This window comes from Lissotriton vulgaris, chromosome 2_1 (genome assembly GCF_964263255.1).
Source record: "Lissotriton vulgaris chromosome 2_1, aLisVul1.2, whole genome shotgun sequence".
Classification (NCBI taxonomy): domain Eukaryota; kingdom Metazoa; phylum Chordata; class Amphibia; order Caudata; family Salamandridae; genus Lissotriton; species Lissotriton vulgaris.
The window spans coordinates 632,630,625-632,653,307 of record NC_141687.1 but is presented as its reverse complement, the minus strand read 5'-3'; the positions used below and the strand labels follow the sequence as shown (position 1 = coordinate 632,653,307).

At 43.7% G+C, this 22,683-nt stretch overlaps 1 protein-coding gene across 1 annotated transcript in view; it reads right to left on the bottom strand.

The window, feature by feature from the left end:
- FUCA1 (alpha-L-fucosidase 1) overlaps positions 1-22,683 on the bottom strand; it is a 157,071-nt gene that overhangs the window by 133,808 nt on the left and 580 nt on the right. The window lies entirely within an intron of this gene.

Below are 22,683 nucleotides of genomic sequence, written 5' to 3'. Positions count from 1 at the left end.
GCAGCGGGCGCACTGATGGCGCGCCAGAGGTAAGCCCGTTTGCGCCCGGTCGGGCCCAGGGACCAGGACCTCTGCCCCGGCAACTAATTCCCAACTTACTTACTCTCGTTCTACACTTCTTCAACTAAAAGTTGAAACCTCACTCCCATGCAGCCACTCTATAGACCTTGAATACCGTCAACTCTCATGCCAGTGCTGCCCCTTTAAAGTGACGAGCCCCGATGAAACCAGAGGGAAACCAGAGGTGAAACTAAATATGGCATTATTAACCTGCCGATCACTACCTAAGCATGCCACTGAAATTTCCCTCCAACTGCACAGTCTGGCACTCGACATACTCTTTATCTCCGAAACTTGGTTGGGACCCAACTCTGGCCCTGACATTGTCCAGGCCCTACCACCAGGATACCTGATCCAACATATTGACAGAGTACCCAAGGTCGGAGGAGGGATTGCCATCCTTTATAAAGACCATCTAGTATGTCGTCCATTAGGCAGCCCTATCCCGGATTGTGAAAATGTACATTTCTCCATCACTTTATCCCCAGAAACCTCCTTCTCAGGACTCCTAATATATATCCCCCACCTGGACCCCCAGGACAATTCTACGAGGGACTAGTCGAAGCAGTAATGGACCTGGCTAGCACAGCATCCAATTTCACGGTGCTGGGTGACATGAACTTCACTTTAATGACCCACTAGACTCCACAGCCATAGACCTAACCAAAGATCTGGGGTCTTGTGATTTGAGCCTAAAAGTTCGGTGTCCTACCCACTCTAAAGGTAATCTCCTGGACCCAATATTTTCGAACATCCCAGGCCTAACAACTGAGGACCCGTATCCGATCCCGTGGTCGGACCATATGGTAATTCCTTTTATCTGGAAGGTTCCCTGCCCAGGCCCAACTAAACCTTTCCATAGAGCATTAGCTAGACATTGGCCCAAACTTGAGATCCACGAATGGGTAGAAATCCTGAGGACGACCGAACCTTCCACCAATTCGGATATAGATATAGCAAACAGTGAATTCAATCATTGGATAGAGCAGTCACTAGACATCGTGCTCCCAAAAAAAATATATAATTAAAAAGAAGGGCCCCACTAATCAACCGTGGTTTAGCACGGAACTTAGGACTCTTAAACAAGAGTGTAAACGGGAGGAGAGACAGTGGCGGAAAGACTTCAACCCTGAGAAGAAAAGTAAATATAGAGCCTCCTTAAAGAACTATAAATCTGCCCTAAATTCCGCCAAATCCATCTTCTACGCAGTTAAAATAAGGCCTCCGCTAAAGAGAGATGTTTAGAATTGTTAAAACTTTGCTAAAAGCCCCTGACCCGCCATCCACCCCAGATAAAACAGTTGCCCGCTGTGAAGAACTGGCGAATTTCTTCGCTACAAAATTCCAAAAGATACTCCTTACCCTGCCTCCTATAACCTTTGTTGAACCTCCCCCACTCCCTAATACATCCGCTCAATCACCCTCCCCCAGCTTTCTTTCTTTTCTCCGCTTAGTGTGGACCTCCTACCCCCTCTTCTGAATGCCATAAAGAGCGGCTCCCCGCTTGATCCTGCGCCGATGAATATCCTAAACTCAGCCCTGCCCCACATTAGTAAGCCCATTGTCAATCTGGTCAACTCCTCGATTGAGTCAGGCACGGTCCCACGAGATTGGAAAATGGCCATGGTTAAGGCCTTGATAAACCTAACCTTGACCTTGGCGACCTTTCCAATTATCGCCCTATTTCTCCCTGACATCAGCAAGCTGACTGAAAGGTTTGTAAACAGTCAACTTGCCTCATTTTTAGAAACATCTAACCTGCTTCACTCATCCCAAACAGGGTTCCGCAGAGGCCAGGGAACGGAAACAGCTCTGCTGAGGGTGGTTGAGGAGTCCAGGAGGATCTTGGACGCAGGTGGCAGCGTGGCCATCATCCTCCTGGACCTCAGATACGGTTAATCACTGTATCCTCCTATCTCGCCTTAATAACATCGGAGTCACGGGCAAGGCCCTTGCATGGCTCGAATCTGTCCTTAGCGACAGGTTTTTAAAGGTGTTTGCGGACAACAGCTGCTCCCTCCCGGTACAGTTGCAGTGTGGGGTGCCGCAGGGCTCCTCCCTCAGCCCCACACTGTTTAACGTGTACATGGCTCCCTTAGCGGAGATAGTGGCCCCTTTCGGGATTCAACTATTAAGCTACGCTGATGACACAGAGTTGGTGGTCTCTTTGAACCAGGCAGAGCTAAATGGATGGACCAGTCTCACCTCAAATTGAATGGTGGAAAGACAGAGCTGATGCTACTAGGAAGGCAGGCCACATTTGACACCTCCATACTGTGGCCCTCCTGTATGGGCCCCGGCCCCATCCCCAAAACCGAGATCAAGAGCTTGGGCATTTGGCTCGATGTGGACCTTTCGTTTAAACCTCGAGCAAGAAAAACAGCAGCCACTTGCTTTGGGCTATTGAAGACGATCCGTAAAATCCTTCCTAAACTGCCAGAAAAAGCAAAGAAAATCCTAGCCCAGGCACTAATCCTATCTAGGCTACATTACGGTAACGCGATCTACCTAGGAGCACCAACATCGGTGACCCTGCAACTTCAGGTCATCCAGAATTTTGCGGCGAGACTGTTAATGGGCACCAGTCATCGCTCCTCAGCCAAACCCGCGTTGAATGCTCTCCACTGGCTTCTGGTGAAGGAACTGATCCATTTCAAGACACTCTGTATGGTGCATAAAAATCTCCATGGCAGAGGTCCCCCATTCTAGACAAGATGATCAGACCATACAAAGTACCCAGAACTCTGCGCTCTAACGATTTGAACCTTGCAGAGATCCCTAGAATCAATAGGGCCCGTTCTGGCGGCCGTCTTTTTTCATATAATGCGGCAAAATTGTGGAACTCCCTGCCCCCGTCCTTTCACCAGGAGCCCAATCTCCTTGCATTTCGAAGAAAGTTAAAAACCTGGCTTTTCCCTACGGTCTAGATCCCCAGGCTTGCCTGGGCTCTCTGCACTCTGCCCTCTTCTTTCTGGTCATTCCTAAGCGCTGGGATGCTCCTGAGTATCCATGCGCTATATAAGAGTCTTTTTCATTTCATTTCAGGGTGTGTTAAGAGGATGCGTGAGAGGGTGCGTGAGAGGGTGTGTGAGAGGGTGCGTGAGAGGGTGCGTGAGAGGGTGAGGGTGCGTGAGAGGGTGAGGGTGCGTGAGAGGGTGAGGGTGCGTGAGAGACATTTACTAACCCATCATTCAATCAACGATTTATATTTAACATATTGTGCCTAGTCTGTTCCATTTGTTAAAATATTCTATTGCTTATTGGGCCTGAGAATTTACCAATTAATCTAATAACATTCTAGCCAGAGGAAAAACAACAGCAAGTAATTAACTTAAATAGATTGGCACATTACTGCATGGGAATACACATATGACACGAGTTTATTAAAACACATTTTTTCTATGGGAGAGTCTGCCCAGTCTACCTACTCATCATTGTATGCTCTGTGTCATATTAGTCTGCATGCAGTTGTTATTTAAATTTTCAGTCCCACGCTTTTAAGTGACGAATCAATAGGATCACACCTTTTGGTAGCATTAGGGGTCATGTCTAAAATCTCTTCTATGAATCCCAATTAGTCTTAAACATGCATCCATCCCTTTTATTAATACACTGTTGCATATTCTTTTCGGCCCGGACCATTAATGCATCTGCTCTTGTTGACTTTGCAGTGTCCTTCTAAAGAGGAATCACAAAGCTGTTCAAACGACGCTTTCGAATAGCTTAACTGCCATCATGGTTGGCAACATTATTATTGCTTAAAGTCATGCCAGGCCTAATTTGACTGTGATGTGCACATACAAACATGCCACAGTTCATGGGGATACATCCATCTTAAGCACAGATGTAGTTACTGTGCAAAATCACACTTGCCCAGGTGGACCTCAAAGCACTCACAAAGCCTAACAGTGAAATAAGATAAGCTGCATGCAAAGGAAACACAGAGAAAGAAAACTTGCTATAATGAAATATTCCCAAAGTATTAGATGACAAACTATGTAAAAACCTGGAGTTACTACATTCATTTTATTTGAGATATTTAGTAGAGCAGTGTCCCAATCAAAGGTGCACACTCGAAACCCTCTGCTGACTGCCTATAACTGTTGTTTTAGTTGTGGCTGGTTTAGCCACAAGGATTTATAAAGTAACAAGCATTAGCAATGCCAATACGTCTTGCTTTCAGTTAAAAAATTGCAAATTTAATTTGGGAGATTGGGAATTCAGTATCTTAACACATTTGCACTCTGTTACACATCCTTGCACTCATTAATCTATTGACCTATCTAGTGGCAGCTGCCTCTGAACAGGGGTGGTGGAGTCGGGATGAAAAAATAAATGAATAAACGTACCGCCTTTGCCGCCGCATCCCTCTCACGCCTCTCCTCAGTCTTCTGGTCTTCTTCCCGGCTGCTGCCTGCAGCCTTCAGCGGAAGCACCCAGACTTCCGACTCTGCCAGACAATCACGATGCTGCAGGACTAGCGTCGCGACTGGTCGGAGCGGCCTGTTTGGCTCCTCAAGCAGTGCCTGGGGAGTGTGGCCAGGTTCTCTATGGAGCGGTGCGACACAGCCCAATGGAGAACATGCCAACTACGCGTGACTGTTTAGCCGGCCCTAGACGGCCGGTCAAAGTGTCATGCACATGTAGGGAGGGAGTACAAACCACTCCTGCTCCCTCTGTGACTAGCCAGTCCCGCCCAGCGTCGTAAAATAAAATAAAAGGATAATAACTTGTTATTATAATTTTATTTTTATTTTCCCCTGCTCAATGAGCAGTGGGACGACGCTCCTCCGCCTTGGCAGAGGAGCTGCCACTGCATCTATCCACAGATTCATTCTTGCATTCATCCACTTATCCAGCCGTAACTGAACTCACACACAATTTCAACAAGCACCTGCAAAATAAATAAAAAGAATTAAAGTAGGATTATTGGTAGTATGGGTGCCTGGTTCACAAATAAGAAAGATAACAATATTTACTGATTCTTTTGGAAGGCAACATAGGGCAACATTTCTTCATATTCAGGTTTTTGGTCCAATGTCTTCAGTTCCAACATTCTAATGGTTCACCGATTCTTCGGTAGTTAGCGGGAGAAGTTAGAGAAACATTTCATATTTGGAGGAAAACAGAGCAATTAATACTGTTGATTTTCATTCGTGTACTGTGGATTTTTGACTCCGTGGCGGATTAGCTAAAGAGGTTGTCAGTCATTACTTCACAGGTAATTACATTAGGAATCATTACAGTGTGGCCCCTGCATCAAGAGTCACTATAGTGGGATTACCTTTACATTGCATCTTTGCAGGTAACTTCATCATTCATTTGTTCTTTTATTATCACAGTCCTTACACATACAACCTTTCTGTACAACCTCGTACTAGGTACAGGTCCATCTCACACCCCCTTCTCCTGGTGCCCCTCACTTCTCCCTCTCTCACATCACTCTCTCGCTCTCTACCGCACAAATCCAACATTCCTCATATTCATTAATTTTAAGTCTTTCAGCACAGTTTTTTTACCGCAACTTTACAAAAAAAATCAAAACACAAAACACACTCTTTTTTCGTTTTTCTCTGCGTACACAAGCACAACCACTTTATGCATCTATAACCTTTTCTCCCCTTCTTTCTCATACACTCTTTCTGCTACTCTATCTGCGGTTCATTCAACACTTCATACACAAACTACCTATCCCTCTCAATCTTACTTTATATTTTATACAGCTCTCATCCCAATGTATTCACCATGCCACACAATTCCACCACACAAATACACTACACACAGTGTTTAATCTGAGCCGGAGTTTTCAGTGTTCAGCACCAGCACTTAATTGTCGGCACCAGGACTTTTGACAGTCTGCCACATGGTGGCGCTGTATATATAATTTAGAGATCAGGACAAGAAGAGTGGTTTATTCCTTCAATATAACATCAAAATTACTAATGCAGGCCACCCAAACCATTCTTATAGCATTGGGGGCTTATAATAGTCTGAATTGTCACACTTGTAGCAGTTTGATGGTTAGTAGTTATGTTGGTACTGCCATTACCAGCACTGGCAGGGGCAATGGGCGTCGTAAGCTGCAGTGGCCTTCTGTAGAGGGTCCTGGCACTTATTTCTTTACAAATTAATCACCGACTACCCACCACACAATTCCACAACTAACCATTACTAATCAAACCACATAATTCCACTACAAACAACATATATTCACTCCACTACAAACAAAAAACATGAGTACAAAACGTTATCATTTACAACACCAATAGCTCTAACTTTCACAAATGCTAGACTGATTCATTGCAAAGGCTTGTTTTTATGGCTAACCGAGGTAATTACGGGACTTGGCTCTAGAATGCTTAATAACGTAAACCTATTGTACAAAAACTTGCTTGCCTGGGTAGTAAGTAGTGCCAGTATTTCAGACAATAGAAGTATAGGAAGAGGAACTTGGCTGGGCTGCCCTCTTTCCCCTGTTGCTATTTATTTAAAGCTTACCTGCAGCATTTGAAGCAATCCTCCAATTTATATCCTCTTAAATTAAACTGTGCTGGGTTTAGTATAGCTGTTAACCAAGATACAATGAAGTAAAAAAAAAAAAAAAAAGGATTTTCCCTTTAGGTGATTTTTATAACGTCAATTCTGATGCTATAAAAATCACCTAAAGGGAAAACCCTTTTTTTTACTTCATAGTAACTGGGCGCTCCATTCCCTTTTGGTTCAAATAGAGCCCCTCTCCCTGGTTTGGGGCGTTTACCAAGATGGCGTAACTATTTTTACAGCCTATGTCTACCTGAGCTGGAAAGAGATGCAGCAAGATTATTATTATTATTAGTCGGATTTGTATTGCGAATAGCTGCCCAAGCAACGGGGCGTCCCAGCGCCACCAAAGACCATAGACGTGAGCCAAGGGATGAAAATGAAAAGTTAGACAGGGAAAAGCCAGGTCTTTATGGTTTTACGAAAATAAGGTGGTTCTGGATCGCTCTGATGGAAACAGGGAGCGAATTCCAGAGTTTCGCAGCCAGGCTGCGAAAAGAACAGCCATCAGCTCTAGCTTTCAGAACTCGAGGAATGCTGACCAACGTTTGGTCAGCTGATCGAAGGGGGCGCTGCGGCACGTAAAACTCTAACAAATTGGCCAGCCCTAAAGGTGCTTGTAGGGTCAGGATCCTGTGCGACACACATCCTGTGTGACCATATTGGTCTACTATCTGGATATGAGATTATTCCCTTAAAGACTTTAATTCTATATAACCACCCTGACCGCCTATACATCCATTTTACGTGGAAACTGCAACTTAGATAGGGGTACAAATCTCCTAAACATGCGTAATACAATAACACTGAACTTGTATTCACTAATCTCAAATCAAAGCACATTTTTTAACATTGGAATCGGCTGCACATAGGCATTATAGGTAGAAGATAATTAATTAAAATCATGATAGTGCCAATGTTTTGTATTTGTTTAGGGCAATACCTTTGTATCTAACATTATCCTTCTTTAAAGAAAAAATAGAACCAACATGGAGAATAAATGTATTTGACAATAGAGCGCCTTTGTAGGTCACTTCGTCTTCTGCAAATTCAATAGGATAAAGAGTTTTAATGCATGATGCTAAAGAAAGAGTGAACGGTCACAAAATTTGTCAACACGGTTTTTGCAATGGACTACAATCTTTTGTAAAATTTGTAAAGCATAAGCGCCAATGGCTCCAGGTCAGGTGTGTCGACTTCAGTCAGTCTTGACTTTTTATTCAACATCAGTTGACATGTAATGTTTTTGAGACCATAAGGGCCGGGGCGGTTTTACAAGCAAAACTACAAGCCCAGTGAGCAGCTGGCTGCTATCTGAAAATTTCAGTATAGCTTACGCTATTGCACATGCCTTGTAGCCACCTGTCAGCAGTATGAAGAGCAAATTAAATAAATAAAAAGTGTATGTTATTTTTTGGTTAATGGTTTTTTTTAACTTTCTGGTACAAAAAGAAAAAAATGCTTACAATTACAACTCCCAATGATTGGCCCACAACTGGTTCTGCTAGATAGCTGTATCCAAAAATGCAGGCCAGCCCCGGCTCAGACACGATTCAGGAGAAGGTTAGTGAATTTTTTTTCCAGGCAGGGGGGCAGAAATTGAATTTTAAATGAAAGATGCCCACATTACACAGCTAATTTGCACCTAATATGGAGCTTCTAAAACAAAGGGTGGCTCCTAAGAAAAAGTATTGTCCAAAACAATAAGTGTGCTGATATGGCACCACCTGTGAACCCCAACCTCTTTTATAGGTCGAAGCCTACCAGACAGCGGCTCGGTCTTGTTTGCTGAAAACATCTTAGGGACATTCAGAAAGCTTCCCTGGGTATACATTCTAGCCATTGCTTACCATTGGCTTTGTGGTTTGTAACTCATTTTTTCTTGCTTTGCTGGCTCTCTATATTTTTTAGGCTGTTCAGTTTGAGTTAGTCCTTTCCCTTGCCCAACCCCTGTTTACTGTATCCTTCCGAAATCTGACTTTCTGTAAACAGGCCTTTAAATCTTGTTCTTATGTTAACACATGTGCTGTGCATTTAAACACAAAGGTCAAATGTCAGGCTCTATCTTCCGAGGTAGACTGGTATTTCCTTTTCTTTCTGTGACTACAAAGTGAGAGCATTTATAGGAAAGCAAGAGGAATGCAGATTACTCTTCCCCATGGAGATCACGCTTGCTCCTCCCATGCTCCTGTTTACAAGGCTGTTGCTTAACCCTTAAAGATGTCCTGCAGGGAGGAGGTGCGTGCACATTCTGTGGCAACAAATACTCATATTGAGGTTCTTTTATCAAAGCACTGTTGGCTTTTGCTTAATGTGCTCCTTTAGTGAGCGTCTAATACTCTTTCTGTTTACAGCCAGCGAGTCGGAGTACCAAAACCCTTTCATAATAACACGCGTTGGCAAGTCAAAAGTTATTGCCTATACCACTACACTTAACGAGCAATAGCCTCAGTATGTGCTACACGTGCAGTAGCACCGTGCCATAAAAACCTAGATAATTCAGAAAAGGGGGTGGTGATGGACAGAGTATCTGAATTGAGCAGAACACTTGTACCCAGTCAACAGATCAGGGCTTGATCCATCACCGTTTTTTAGCTCACTGCACCATCCCAGCTCAGAACCTGGCTACATGCAAATTAGTCTGTCCCTGGCCCAGTGCATCATGGGAACAGGGCAGACCAAACTACCAAGCCAATTCTTTTACTGGGAAGGAAACAAGCTTCCGGGGACCGGTTTCTGGCATTACAGCCGTCTTCGGCCCGGCTTGCTTGAATCCTGATGGTGCAATGAGCAAGGGACTCATGTCTGAGCATACCCTTCCACGCTTATGGTGGACAAAACGATTCAGAAAAGGGGGTGGTGATGGACAGAGTATCTGAATTAAGCAGAACACTCGTAATCAGTCAACAGATCAGGGCTTGATCCATCACCGTTTTTTAGCTCACTGCACCATCCCAGCTCAGAACCTGGCTACATGCAAATTAGTCTGTCCCTGGCCCAGTGCATCATGGGAACAGGGCAGACCAAACTACTAAGCCAATTCTTTTACTGGGAAGGAAACAAGCTTCCGGGGACCGGTTTCTGGCATTACAGACGTCTTCGGCCCGGCTTGCTTGAATCCAGACGGCTGAAATGCCAGAAACCGGCCCCCGGAAGCTTGTTTCCTTCCCAGTAAAAGAATTAGCTTAGTAGTTTGGTCTGCCCTGTTCCCATGATGCACTGGGCCAGGGACAGACTAATTTGCATGTAGCCAGGTTCTGAGCTGGGATGGTGCAGTGAGCTAAAAAACGGTGATGGATCAAGCACTGATCTGTTGACTGGGTACGAGTGTTCTGCTTAATTCAGATACTCTGCCCATCACCACCCTCTTTTCTGAATAAAAACCTAGATAGCACAGATTATTGCTTTCGAAAAAATAAAAACAGGAGCACAGAAACCAACAACATTATTTACATTATAGCCTTAAACATCCTCCTTATGTGAAAACATAGTTTTTATACTATTTGGTGAATGGGTGCGTTGCCAATAATGAAACAGACGAACATGTTCCACTGAAACAACAACGGCATACCACCAGGGCTGCTTTAGCAATGCTGGCATCTGGTGCAACACTCTGCCCCCCCCCCCCCCCACTTCACACTATGTCTCTTTACTTTACTCTGCACCACACTACTGAATACTACTGCACTCTATCCTACTCGACTATGTCTAACTGCACACTTCGCAACTGCACTATACACCAGCCCAGTCTAGGCCACTCTACTCTACAACAGTGCATTCTTTGACACTACTGTGTGCCACTGCACACTATCCTGCACCACTCCAAGCCACTTCACTCTACTCTGAAAAACTCTACACCACACTACTTCACTCTGTGCCACTCTAAGCCAGTGCACTCTATGCTGCGCAACTCAACCCTGGTCTATGCCACTACACTACAACTCTGCACTCTACGCCAAAGCACTCAACACCACTTTACTCAAAACCAATGCATGCTACGCCACTGTACTCTACACCAATGCAAGTTACACTCCTCTACAGTACTCCACGCCACTCTATTCTAGTCTAATGCACTCTATGCCACTGCACTCTACTGTGCACCACTCTACTGCACTCTAATCCACTACACTCTGCATTACTCCACACCACTCTAATCTATTCTGCACCACTGCACTCAACCCTGCACCACTATACTCCACCCTGAACCTTTCCGAAGCCACTTCACTCTTCTCTGAAACAATCTACTCTAAGCCATTGTACTCTACGTCTCTGCACTCTACAATGCACTACTCTAATCTATGCCACTGCACTCTACGTCAATACACTACACCACTTTACTCAAAACCAATGCACTCTACGCCACTGCACTCTATGCAAATCTATTCTGTCAGCTGTACTTTACGCCACTTCACTCTAAGCCACCCTATGACACTCCGCTCTACGAAACTCCACTCTGACGTTCTACTCTACAACGCTACTCCACTTTACAATGCTCTATGCAACCCCCTCTAGGTCACTCCATGCCAGTTTACTCCACTTTCCACCCCCTCCCTCCGAGTTTTATATAGCGCAAACTTGACCCAAAGGTATCAGGTTTTGGAGCGTGTTACATGAGCACCAGTTATGTTACACAAGAGCACATCATTTTTGTTAGGTACAGGAGGTTAAGCGATTTCCCCAGGATCACAAGATGTTGAGTGTCATTCCCGAGAGTTGAACCCGGTTCCCCAGATTTGAGATCGACCGCCCTGGCCAGTTAGGCCACATCCTCTCCCCTTTCACTCTGTTCTATGTCACTACTTCACTCCAGACTATACCACTCACCTCTACAACACTCTACTCCACTCTACACCAATCTACACCGTTCTACAACACTCTAACCAACACCACTCCCCTCTACACCATTCCACAACACTATGCCACACCATGACACTCAACTCTACTCCACTTTATGCCTTTCACTCTACTCTCTACGTGGCACTCCACGTCACTCCATCACATTCTAATCAACTCTACATCAGCGGCGGCTCCTCCGTTTGAGCGGAGGAGCATCTCCCCCTTAAATACCCCTCAAATTCCCAGAGATGAAAAATAAAATGGTAATTTATTACCATTTTATTTTTTAATCATCCCGTCCTGAACTAAGTGTCAGAACGAGGCAGGGCCTGCTGAGTGACACCAAGGAGGAGTGGTGGGCAGAGGGCTGCTTGTGCACTGTTTAAATTGTTTAGGTCTCTTTAGCCTCCCATCTTGCGATGGCCGGCATACATGTGAACTTTAAACCTCTCTTCCCACCTGTCCTAAACATGCCAAAATGTGATTTTTGGCAGGCCCACTTAGCTTTCACCAGTCAAAGTAAAGATTCCGTTAATAGAACTTGTGATGCAAAAATATTATTAATAATTTTAAAATGCTACTAGTAACATTAAAAAAATGTGTACTAAAAAAGTTTAAAATGTGTTGTCTGAAAGCTTTTTGGCTTTATCAATGCTTTTTTCTTATTTTTTTCTATAAAAATTTGTTTTCGGTGGAGTGGCCAGGCTTTTGCAAATATAAATTTTTTTAGCTAAAAGCAACATTTTATAGGTCCTCAAAAAGCACACATTGCCATACTAGTCCCTGACACTGAAAGAAACTACTTTATGTGCAGGTGTGTTCTTTGTGAAAGAGCAAACTGCCGTCACTCACAGTGAAGTTAGCAAAAGACTAAAGTGGGCTAACCCATTTGCCCAAGCTGTTTGCTGTAGTGATCGGAGGAAAAAGGTTAATGGCCAAACACAAAATAATGAATTAAAACTGTTCCCTGAAAGCCTCTGTGAGCATAACATACATGTATAACATTTTAGTAAAATTAGCAGTACTTAGCTAACGTCAAACTAAAAAGCATTTAACTTCTTATTATACAACCATGTATGTGTGCAGCTGAGCATAGATAGTCGTTAAGAGGCACTGACAGGATGTTGAAGCCACAATAACTATACAGATACCCACAGCTTATGTATACCCCCATAGGAGGCAAAGTCATGGATAATGGTGGTGGGAGGAGGAGAGAGTTGGAGAGAAGAAAGGAGGGAGCCCAATGTTTTTTCCTTATAATATATACATTTTTTGGAGCCCAATGACATCTAATTTCATTGCAAATTTTGTGGACTACCACCGGAATTGTTCTTTGTCATAGGGGGCGACGGGTTGAGAATACAAATAGATCCAATAGTGATGGAGCATAATCCAAGATTAGGGATACTTTAGAAGGGATAAAGTACAAAAAGTTGGGAAAACAAAAGAGCAGTTTTTTGTTAAAGAAAAGGGAGCCCACACTCGGAAAGGGAACGTTGGTAATACATCCGAGTGAAGAGGTGGGCTGACCGCTCTTCTGGTCTCCTTGCCTCCCTCTGCTAGTCTTCATGAACAAGCAATTCCCCTGCTAACCCCGTGCCTCGTTACGAGGCTCTTACCTAAATGATTGGCCTAAATCATGGGCAAGCCTGGCAATTTTGCCATCTGATTTCACCGAGTGGAGGTAAACTGTGGACAGCAAGGATCTAGGAAGGACAGCTCTGGAGGGCCAAAGCCCGCAGTTTGCCATTAGTCGTCAACCCACCCCTCTGCCAGGGGATAGAGGAGTTTTGGCAGCTGTGAGATTTAAGCAACATAGCTTTAAGGATGCTGAAGCCACAGACGAAACCAGAATAGAATAAAAATACATTTTATATTTTTCTCTAGCATCGGTCTACCGATGCATGTACAATTGGATGTAGCCTTTACGCTCATCAGCAGAAGCAGTAACTGCCACATCCAGGGGTGCCGGTTCAGAATGACCTCTCTGATCCAGTAAAGGAAGAATGCCCAAGACTTCTGAATGATCCACGGTTAGACATTCGAGCCGCCATGCTTCAGCCCTGTTGGTGCTCCATGTACCAGAGAAAAGAGCACAGTATTTATTTAGCACATGTATGAAAAGGGCACGTTTATAACATACTATATCTCTATTTTGTCTGTTAAGGAGGTAATCCCAGAGAGTAAAGAACATTGCCACAGCAGGCAAGGTACATCTAGCATTTCTCCACACTGTGCAAATACCCTCCTATAAAATTATATAAATAAGGCATTAGCACAAAAAAAGAAAAAAATGCTGCCATCACTGAAACCTTCCGGCAATAGGCCTGTGAGCAGTCAATTTATTAAAAAGCTTTCAAGCCACACTGTAAACACATTTCATAAATTAATTTACTAGAACCATCATCGCTTCCTACCATCAGCTGAAAATCACGAGACTGGCTACCATGCAATTCTCTCCAGGCGAAGTGAGCCTGCAGATATTCAACCTGCACTTCCTTGTTTTTCTGAAGCAGGCGAACTATTAAAGGAAAACAGCAGACCAGCCACAGACCTCGAAACAATGTAACAAAAGAAGGCTCTGAAGTTCAAGAATATAAATCAAGGAAGCAGTCTGCAGAACAAGGACTAATCATGCAATACTGAAATGCAGGGTGCCTACTGTTCTCGCCACACTACAGCGAAACCACATTGTTACTTACTTAAGACGCTCACTGTATGCCTCAGTCCAAACACTGCATCCCATCAGCAGTACATGAGGTAACTTACTGTCCTCTTGCACCTCGGATCAACTAGTCTTCACGGAGCTGTCCTCGAGGCAGCCGAGCCAACCTCTGCGCATATGCAGACATTTGGGAATGCCAAGTAATTTACTCTCCTCCCTACACCTTAACCGAAAAATTGAAGCGCCAGCAACAATATGGTCGTATGATGCTACATACTGTCCTCCGAATCTATCAATAACAAACCCTGTGTGACCTGCACTATCCTTCTCAAACATAGCCCAATCACTGAGAGCACGCTGGCAGTGGAGGACCATAAAATACATTTCTGTCCTCCCGACAACGCACTCCAAACATAGAGTTACTTTCTAAATCCTCCCCATGCCTTAGCTACACCAATGGACCACCTGCACTAATATGGGCAACTGCTGTAACTTACTATCCTCTCTACACATCAATATTACTTGAGTCATCTTGCAGACAACTCAACCCGACCACTGATTCTCAGTCAGGAACAGGGAAACATGAAACAACTTACTGTCATCTGTACACATCAGCCCAGTCACAGCGGGACTTCTGCCTACAACCACACAGCCTAGCTAGTGCCCGAAGCAAATGCACCAATATAGAAAACTGAAGTAAGTAACTGTCCAGTGAATACCTCGGAATAACTACCGTATGACATGCCCCATCCTTCCCAAACCATAATTCAATCGGTGAAGCATCTGTTCTAGTACAGAAACAGGAAAAAACTTGCTGTCCTCCCTAAACGTCAAACTACAGTATGTTTTGTGTCCCAATCTCTTCATACCTCAGCCCACCCAGTGTGACACCTATCCTTCAAAGACATCCACCCCATCCAAGTAGCATCTGCCACAATACAGAAACACAAAGTAGCTTACTGTCTTCCCAACACCTCAAAACAATCAGATAGGACAGAAACAGAGTGACCATGTCCTCGCGACAGAGGTAACCTCCACTTAAGAATAAAACATAAAAGGGCTATTTTCTGTTTAAGCAACTCATTTGTGGCTTGTCGTGTGTTCCCTATTGTTCTTTCAAAGGTTTGAGTTTAAGGCCTGGTTTTAGGATCAAGGTTCTCCACTCATCCCCAGCTGAGCATGTAAGAGATCCTTTTTAAGAGGGACACTTAATCTCAAACCAGATTCACAATATTAAAAGGCAATTATTTCTCGAATCCTAATCTAAGGAGATGCAATGAGGCACACACACAATAAGGAAGTGGCTTATGTAGGAATTGCTTGTCCCTTCCCCCACAATATTTGAGAATTTTCTCATGATGTAAGTTTTGCATCAAGCAAGGACAAGTGACCTCTGAGTTATGTAAGAGCTGAGAAATTTGAAGCCCTTTTAGATCAAGAGAATAACTGCACATGTGGACTGCCGTCTCATGATCTCAATGTTCATGTTTTAATTGATGGTCGCCATTTTTATAGGCTTCGCTGCTTGATTTTAAAACCTCTTTTAAAAAATATAATATATATTGTCGAAATGATGCACTTTGATGAGGCTTTCGCACCGGCTAAATTCCTTAAAGAATGTTTGGATTACTGTCTTATAGTGTAAATAGAAGGTGTTCGGGGTTTTTAGCTGAAGTATGATGAATTGGTATTTATACGGAGTAATTATATATAAAATGTCATTGCTTTTAAGGAATGTATGTTTTAAAGACAGTGTCTAAACATTAATAAAGTATGAACTTGAAAACATGGGACCTTTATGGAAGTAGGCATGGACCCCTCAGTGTTTTTTTGTATTGTTATCTTATGGGTACATACAATTTATTGATGGCAGACAAGCCCCTTTGCAGGAGTGCATACATTCTCAAACATTTATTAGATTCAAATTTACGGTCAATGGTTACCTCAATATTTATAAGAATATGTTGCTTATGTGTGGCTGGGTAGGATTGAATCTTAATCATGGCCCCACCTCTATTACCTTTAGTGCCGTTGATGAGGAAAGTTTAAAAGGGTGCAGTCCGCTCTGCATTCAGCAGAGTTGCCTGCTGAATCACATGATGTTTCTTCATCCACGTTCTACTCCAAACCACATAAAAACATACTGGTTTCGCTTTGTATAAGACATTCAAACTAGGAGGTGCGATTCAGATATCAAGCAGCACCTTGAGCCAGGCAACTCCTGCTTCAGGAAAATAGCTGCTGCTGCATAATCTTGACATGGGAATGTGGTTTACTATAAACACCTAAGAAAATCTCTGCGTTTTTTGGGATTAAACGAGCTTCAATATTTTCCAACTTGGCATAAGAAGCAAAAACATGAGCGGTCAACAATATAAGAACTACATTATTAAAACAAGCCGATGGAGAGAGATCAATCCAATAGATATACACAGTGTAACGCTGAGTTTGTCCGCTGTACCATCTGCAACCACAATCAACATGTCATGTCCAAGATACCCTGGCAAATATTCTGCACGATGGCCCACAAATTGCACTTCCATGCAGGTTGGTCAGGCCAGGAGATGAAGCGCCTGTAATGAAATCTCCAGCACCACATCGTTTCTTCAACAGTGAAGCTGATGCAGTCTATGAGGCCTCAGATCTTACATACACGATCCAAAAGAGGGGCACAAATTCATTTCTTGAACAGTTTTATATAGCATTCATGCCCTTTGAAGTATAAATGTACATTAAGACTGTAAAACAAACAATGACGATACTGTCTTACATCGAATAATGAAAACTGAAAGAATGAGTAGATTCGAAGTAAACTAATGTAAGGTAATGGTGTGCAACAAAAAACAGAGATAGGGGCAAGAGACATCTGTTAGATACCACCACAAAAAGGCACAATAAGATTTGAAAACTCCAAGCTAGCCAAAATCCGATTTGTTGGTAAAACCTGTCAGAAGGGAAATGTTTTTTAAACACTTTAAATTCCATACAATTTTGCAAAATTGATATTCAAACCAACTTAAAATTACAGAGCAAAACCACCACCGGGCCCTCTGCCATGCTGCCGGAGGACTGCTCTCTGGATAACCTCAAGACCAAACACACAAGAAGCAAAGCACACCTGGAAGAAACAGCAAAACCTGAAATAAAACTATGCATACATTTGTTTACTATTTCGGATGATGAAACCCACCTACCTACTGTGTTATGCTTCATCAATGGGTTCTACAGATAGCACTGTAAACATCACTAGGCTCACTGGTTAGAGGCGGCAAACCCGAGAACAGAGGACGGCCCGGGACCAGGGTTCGATTCCCGGCGCAGCAGGTTTCTGGACCAGGGTCAGCGGACTCGATAATTCTCTCGCCTCGGTGCCCACTCTGATCAGCGATCACACTCGGCAACTCTGGGCATTAGCTTGCCTCATCTTCACTAACGGCCCCACCAGACCGCCGGGGATGCCTGGTCTCACCCTGGAGATACCCATTAAGGGACCATCTCTCAGGGAAGCCAGGAAGGGTTTCGCAGCGGTCGAAGCGCCTTGGGACCCTCCGGGTAAGTAGTGCGCTATATAAATGCCTATACATTTACATTTACATTTAGCTATCCAGTCTCCGAGTCATAGGTTCCCAAGTTTTCGAAAGGTAATGTCCCCTTTGTCAACATTTATGTTCGGCCTTTATTAAACTTTCAGACCTATATTGAAACTGTGCTACTACTGTCTCCCTGCCACAAGAATAACAAGCATTTGCAATGCAACAGGTCTCGCTTTTAAATGACAATGCCTGTGTTTTGAAAACCAACACATAAAAGCATTGTCATTTATAGTGGCAATAGCTCAAACTCTTGCAAATGCGAGCCCACTTTAATCTTAGAAGGTGCTAGCCGTATTAAGCTGATGGCGATCCGCATCTAAATATAGGAGAACGACCGAAATTGAAGTGAAAGCACAGCATAGGGCGCGTTTACCACAAAAAGACAACAACATCGGTTTGTGAAGTTCACAAACAAATATATTTTTTTGTTTCTGGTAAAAGCGCCCTTTGCTGGGCTTTCAGTTTAATGACAGCCAAGCAGCTTTTGTTAGACACGACTTGCTGTAAGCTGAATATGGCGTGCAGCATCTAAAGACAGGGGAGCAGCCACCATTAAAGTGAAAGCACAATATTGGGGGCTTTCATCCCCCCAAAAAAACAAAGTTTCTAGAGCGCAGCCGCTATAGTTAAAGTTGCCATTACTAATAAAAATATAAAAACGGGCGGTCTGCTGTGTTGTAGGAAAGCATGTTGTGAGTGGAATACAGGAAAATAGTACTCACAGACTGTAGATAAAACAAACTGTAACAGTAGGAAAGTGGGTTTCTGTTTTAGTAACCCCCCTTCCTTAGAGGGGATAATTTGGGAAGCAATACAGTCTTTTTAGTACAGACAATCACTGGGCTATGTTGTATATCGGCACTTTGTGTTTCTACCGACCATTCACCAGGGGCGGATTGGCACTGCGGGCATCCGGGAATCGGCCGAAGGGCCGCTGTTTCAGTGCCCTCTGTGGGACGTTTTTTTTCTCCCCTTTCCCAGTTCACAGAGAGTGCTCTCTGCTGTCTGCTCTCTGTCGACTGGGAAATGGGAGAAAAAAAAACGGCCCACAGCACAGAGACAGAACTGAAAGCGCTTCACTGTGCGGCCATATAGCGATTATCAGCTGTGGCCTCTACTGCACCCCCTGCCCTGCAAAGCAGCTGAGGGTGGCTGGGGAGGGGGTGATTGTTTACAAGAATCAGCCTCCCTGGGGACCAGGTGTTTCTCAGGCCTTTTGAGCCATTTTCACCATGGCCCCCCTGGGGCCCACGCCGCCGGGGAAACAGTGATAGTCTTTACACCTCGCCCACAGCCCCTCACATTCAGGGCACAGTGGGCGAGGAAGAATGGGTCTGGCTGTGGGGGCCAGGTGATGTTTTGAAAGCGCACAATCTTCACCTTAGTCTCCCCCCCCCCCCCCCCCCCCCAGTGCAAGAAGTTTTAAAAAAAAAAAAAGGGTTATAGTTCTTTCTCTCTGTCATCATTTTAGAACTGATGCATTTTCAATATTACATTCAAGGAAGTCATTGTTGCAGCTTTTCTATTTTATGCAACTAACAACCATTGACAAAACCTATAGTTCTGGCTTGTTGTAGGTGTAACATTACTTGCTGTATTATATATCTGAACGCAATGACAGAAGCAGCAAAATACCAGTCCATAATTACATTGAACACCCCCTTTGGAGAGACCCCTCAGTTTTGTCATCCCACTTGAAGCCCTAGAAACAACACCATGTCACAGACACCTCAGGGCCTGGCACTGTGCATCATGCATGGCTCATGACTTCCAAGGTTTCAGATTGACTATGTGCAGGGGCATCTTGAATGCCTCCCTTTGCTTTAGGAACTACAGCGAGGGGTGAGTTCCTGATGAGTCTCTTCTATCTGCAACGCTGCGTACAAAGGCTCAGCTCACAATTATTGTGAAAAGGTGGGTGAGAGAGTAAGTGAAGAGATGGCTGGATGGATCAGTGAAAGGGTGAATGGATGAATGAAAGGGTGAATGGATGGATGATGAGAGAGATTGGGTGGATGGATGAGTGAAATGATGGATGGATTGATTAATTGATAAGTGAAAGTGTGAATGGATGAACAGATGTGTGAAAGGGTGGCCGTAAGGATGGATGAGTGAGTGAAAGGGAGGGTACATGGGCAAAAGATTGGATAGATGAGTGAAGGAGTGAAAGGATGGATGAGAGAAAAGATGGATGGATGATTGAAAGGATGGATGAGTGATAGGGTCAATGGATGGATGCATGAGTGGATGAGTAGATGGATAGTTGGGTGGATGGAAGGAAGGATGGATGGCTAAGTGAAAGGGTCGATGGAGAGAGGCAGGGAGAATGGATGCCTGAAAGGGTGAATAGGTGGAAGGATGAGTGACTGGGTGGATGGATAAGAAAGTGAAAGGATGGCTGGATGGGTGAGAGGGCAAATGGCTAGATGGATGAGTGAAGAGAAGGATTGGGTGAAAGGGTGGATGGAGAGAAAAAGTGAGGATGGATGGGTGGATGACTGAAAGGGTGAATGTGTCTAAGGGTGAGTGACTGGGTGGATGGATGAGTAAGTGAAAGGGTGGCTGGATGGGTGAAAGTGTAAATGGATGGATGAGTGAATGGATGGATGGGTGGGTGGAAGGGTGGAAGAGTGGATGAATGGGTGGATAATTGGTGGATGAGAAAAAGGGTGGATGGAGGGATGTATGAGTGAAATGATGGATGGAAGAATACATGATGGAAGGGTTTGCAAATGGTTGAATATGTTTGGATCTGGATTAGCGTCATCTTATGTTTGCCACTTTACATCTCACAATGACTATCCAAGCAGATCTTCCCGACCATTTCTCTCACCAAACATGCCTGCTCAAAACCATGAATTGTAAACAAAATATCAGACTGGACAACCCAGTGCTGTAACCATATATATAGATTATTATCATATGAAATATCACAAAAAGACCTGCACAGTTGGTCAAAGCTGCGTGCATACTGAAAAACCGTGAAGTACACGATTGGTTCAACCTGATATAAACTTATTTTGACTAGTGCTTAAATGGTTGTCTATTTACTTACTTACATATTAATGCGCAACCTCCTCTGATGGGTCTGTAAAACTTACCTTTTGTCCAGAAGGTTTGTTCTGAATTTTAACCCTTTCTCCTGAATTTTTACACTCCCCATCCTGAATTTGCACCCATGCCAGTTGGTCACCCTAGTCCTGATACTCCCATACAGAACTACAGAGTGTTCACCCTGCCTTTTCTATTTGGTTACTCTTGTAACCAGATGCTACATCGAGTGTGCCTCAATTGTCATCCCACCGAATCCAGAAAATAATGCACTAGACTTAGTGCAGTAGGTCTCCCTCAAAGGTTTACTTGACTTGCCACATCCAGCACCCAGAAATGCAATGTGTTGCTAGCCGATCCTTTCCTCTGAAGCAAGAAGGAACCATTTTGTTTACCATTTCTTTGCACAATTTACTGATTCATTTCTGTGCCAGTTAATAATGTAACTTTATTTTAAAGGCCTCATCCAAAATGCATACAAGGGGCATATTTCTCTATATGCCAAAAATATTAATTAGTAAGTTTTGGTTCGTTTTTGTTTGTAGTGTGTAGATCTGACTGCACTCTATTTTAGGTCCTAGGCCAGAATGTGGCAACATGTTTGTGTGTTGATTTCAGGACATGTCTAAGACTTTGTGTAATGTGATTTCTCAAAAGAGAGCTGTTTAGCCTCATTATATGCTAGGCCTTGTTCGAGGCCTAAGCAAAATTTGCAAACTTGGCACTTCTTTCTCTGTGCAGAAGAATTAACTTTTCTAGCATGTTCAGGTTAGAATTCCTTTTTGCAGATTTTATATCATTTTCATGGTTAATTGAGTAATCCTCAGTCTCCTCATGGCCTAGACTTGAAGTCAGCAACAGATGTGAATAAAACTGTGTTTTTCGTACATAGACCACCTGCTGGCTGTGAAATAAATTTATGACTAGATTGTACAGATACATTTTTTCAGCATTCTTTACACCCCAGACTGCCTTTTCCTCATTTGTGAATTCTTACTTTTGATATTACATGTTCTGTTCCCAGAGATTCCAGTCTTACCCTTTCTCCTTGACTTTGTACTAGATTTCTGATTTATGTGATGATTAGCTGGTTGGGAAAGAGTATCTAACGACCTTGTGCAGGGCGTTAAGACTGCATGTAAGTATTCAGTTATCAGACCTGCAGTGCTCCTAGTCTTTACCAATGTTACTTGCTCTGTAAGCTTTAAAAGGCTTAATTTACTAAATATTTCTCTACGAATTAGACCTCAAAGAGTAACCAAATAGTGTTTGATGAAAGGGCACGCCCCTTGAATGTGGGCCACTTTTTTCGTCAGTGCCCGGGCCAAATTGTGATCCCAATCCGACCCTGCCATTCACTCTTAACATATAAGCTCTACAGGTATGGACAATATGATTCCTACACAGCATAACCCTCGTCTTTTACATACAAGGCTGAACAAAGTCAAAAACCTGCACTCAGTTTCTCTAAAGTACTTGTGAAGTGATAACCTGTGTGCCTTTGGGTCCTTGCCATCTAGGTGTTAGGCTCCAGGCCAACATGATAATTGAACAAAAGAAGGGCTGGGCCTGGTTCGAAGTAAACATAAAAAAAGCTCCCTCACTGCCTGGAGGTTGCTGCTCTGAACAATAGTTAACAACATGAGGGCGCTGCCGATTTATGTCCCGGTGTCTGAAAAAGTTACAGGTCAAATTCTGCATGGGAAGGCCATCTGGCCGAACATGCAATAGCTGCTGGAAACCCGGTTCCGACGGATTGCCCTCCACTTTCCAACACTAGAATAATAAACTGAAATAAATTCAACTCAAACAGACGCCTCCCTTTCATAAATGCGTGCAAACTGTCAAGGTATATGGATGTTGGCGGTGCGAGCAAAGCAACCTGAATGCTTAGCTTTAGTATATCCCTCCCGTCCCGCCACCCTTGTTACTTTCCCG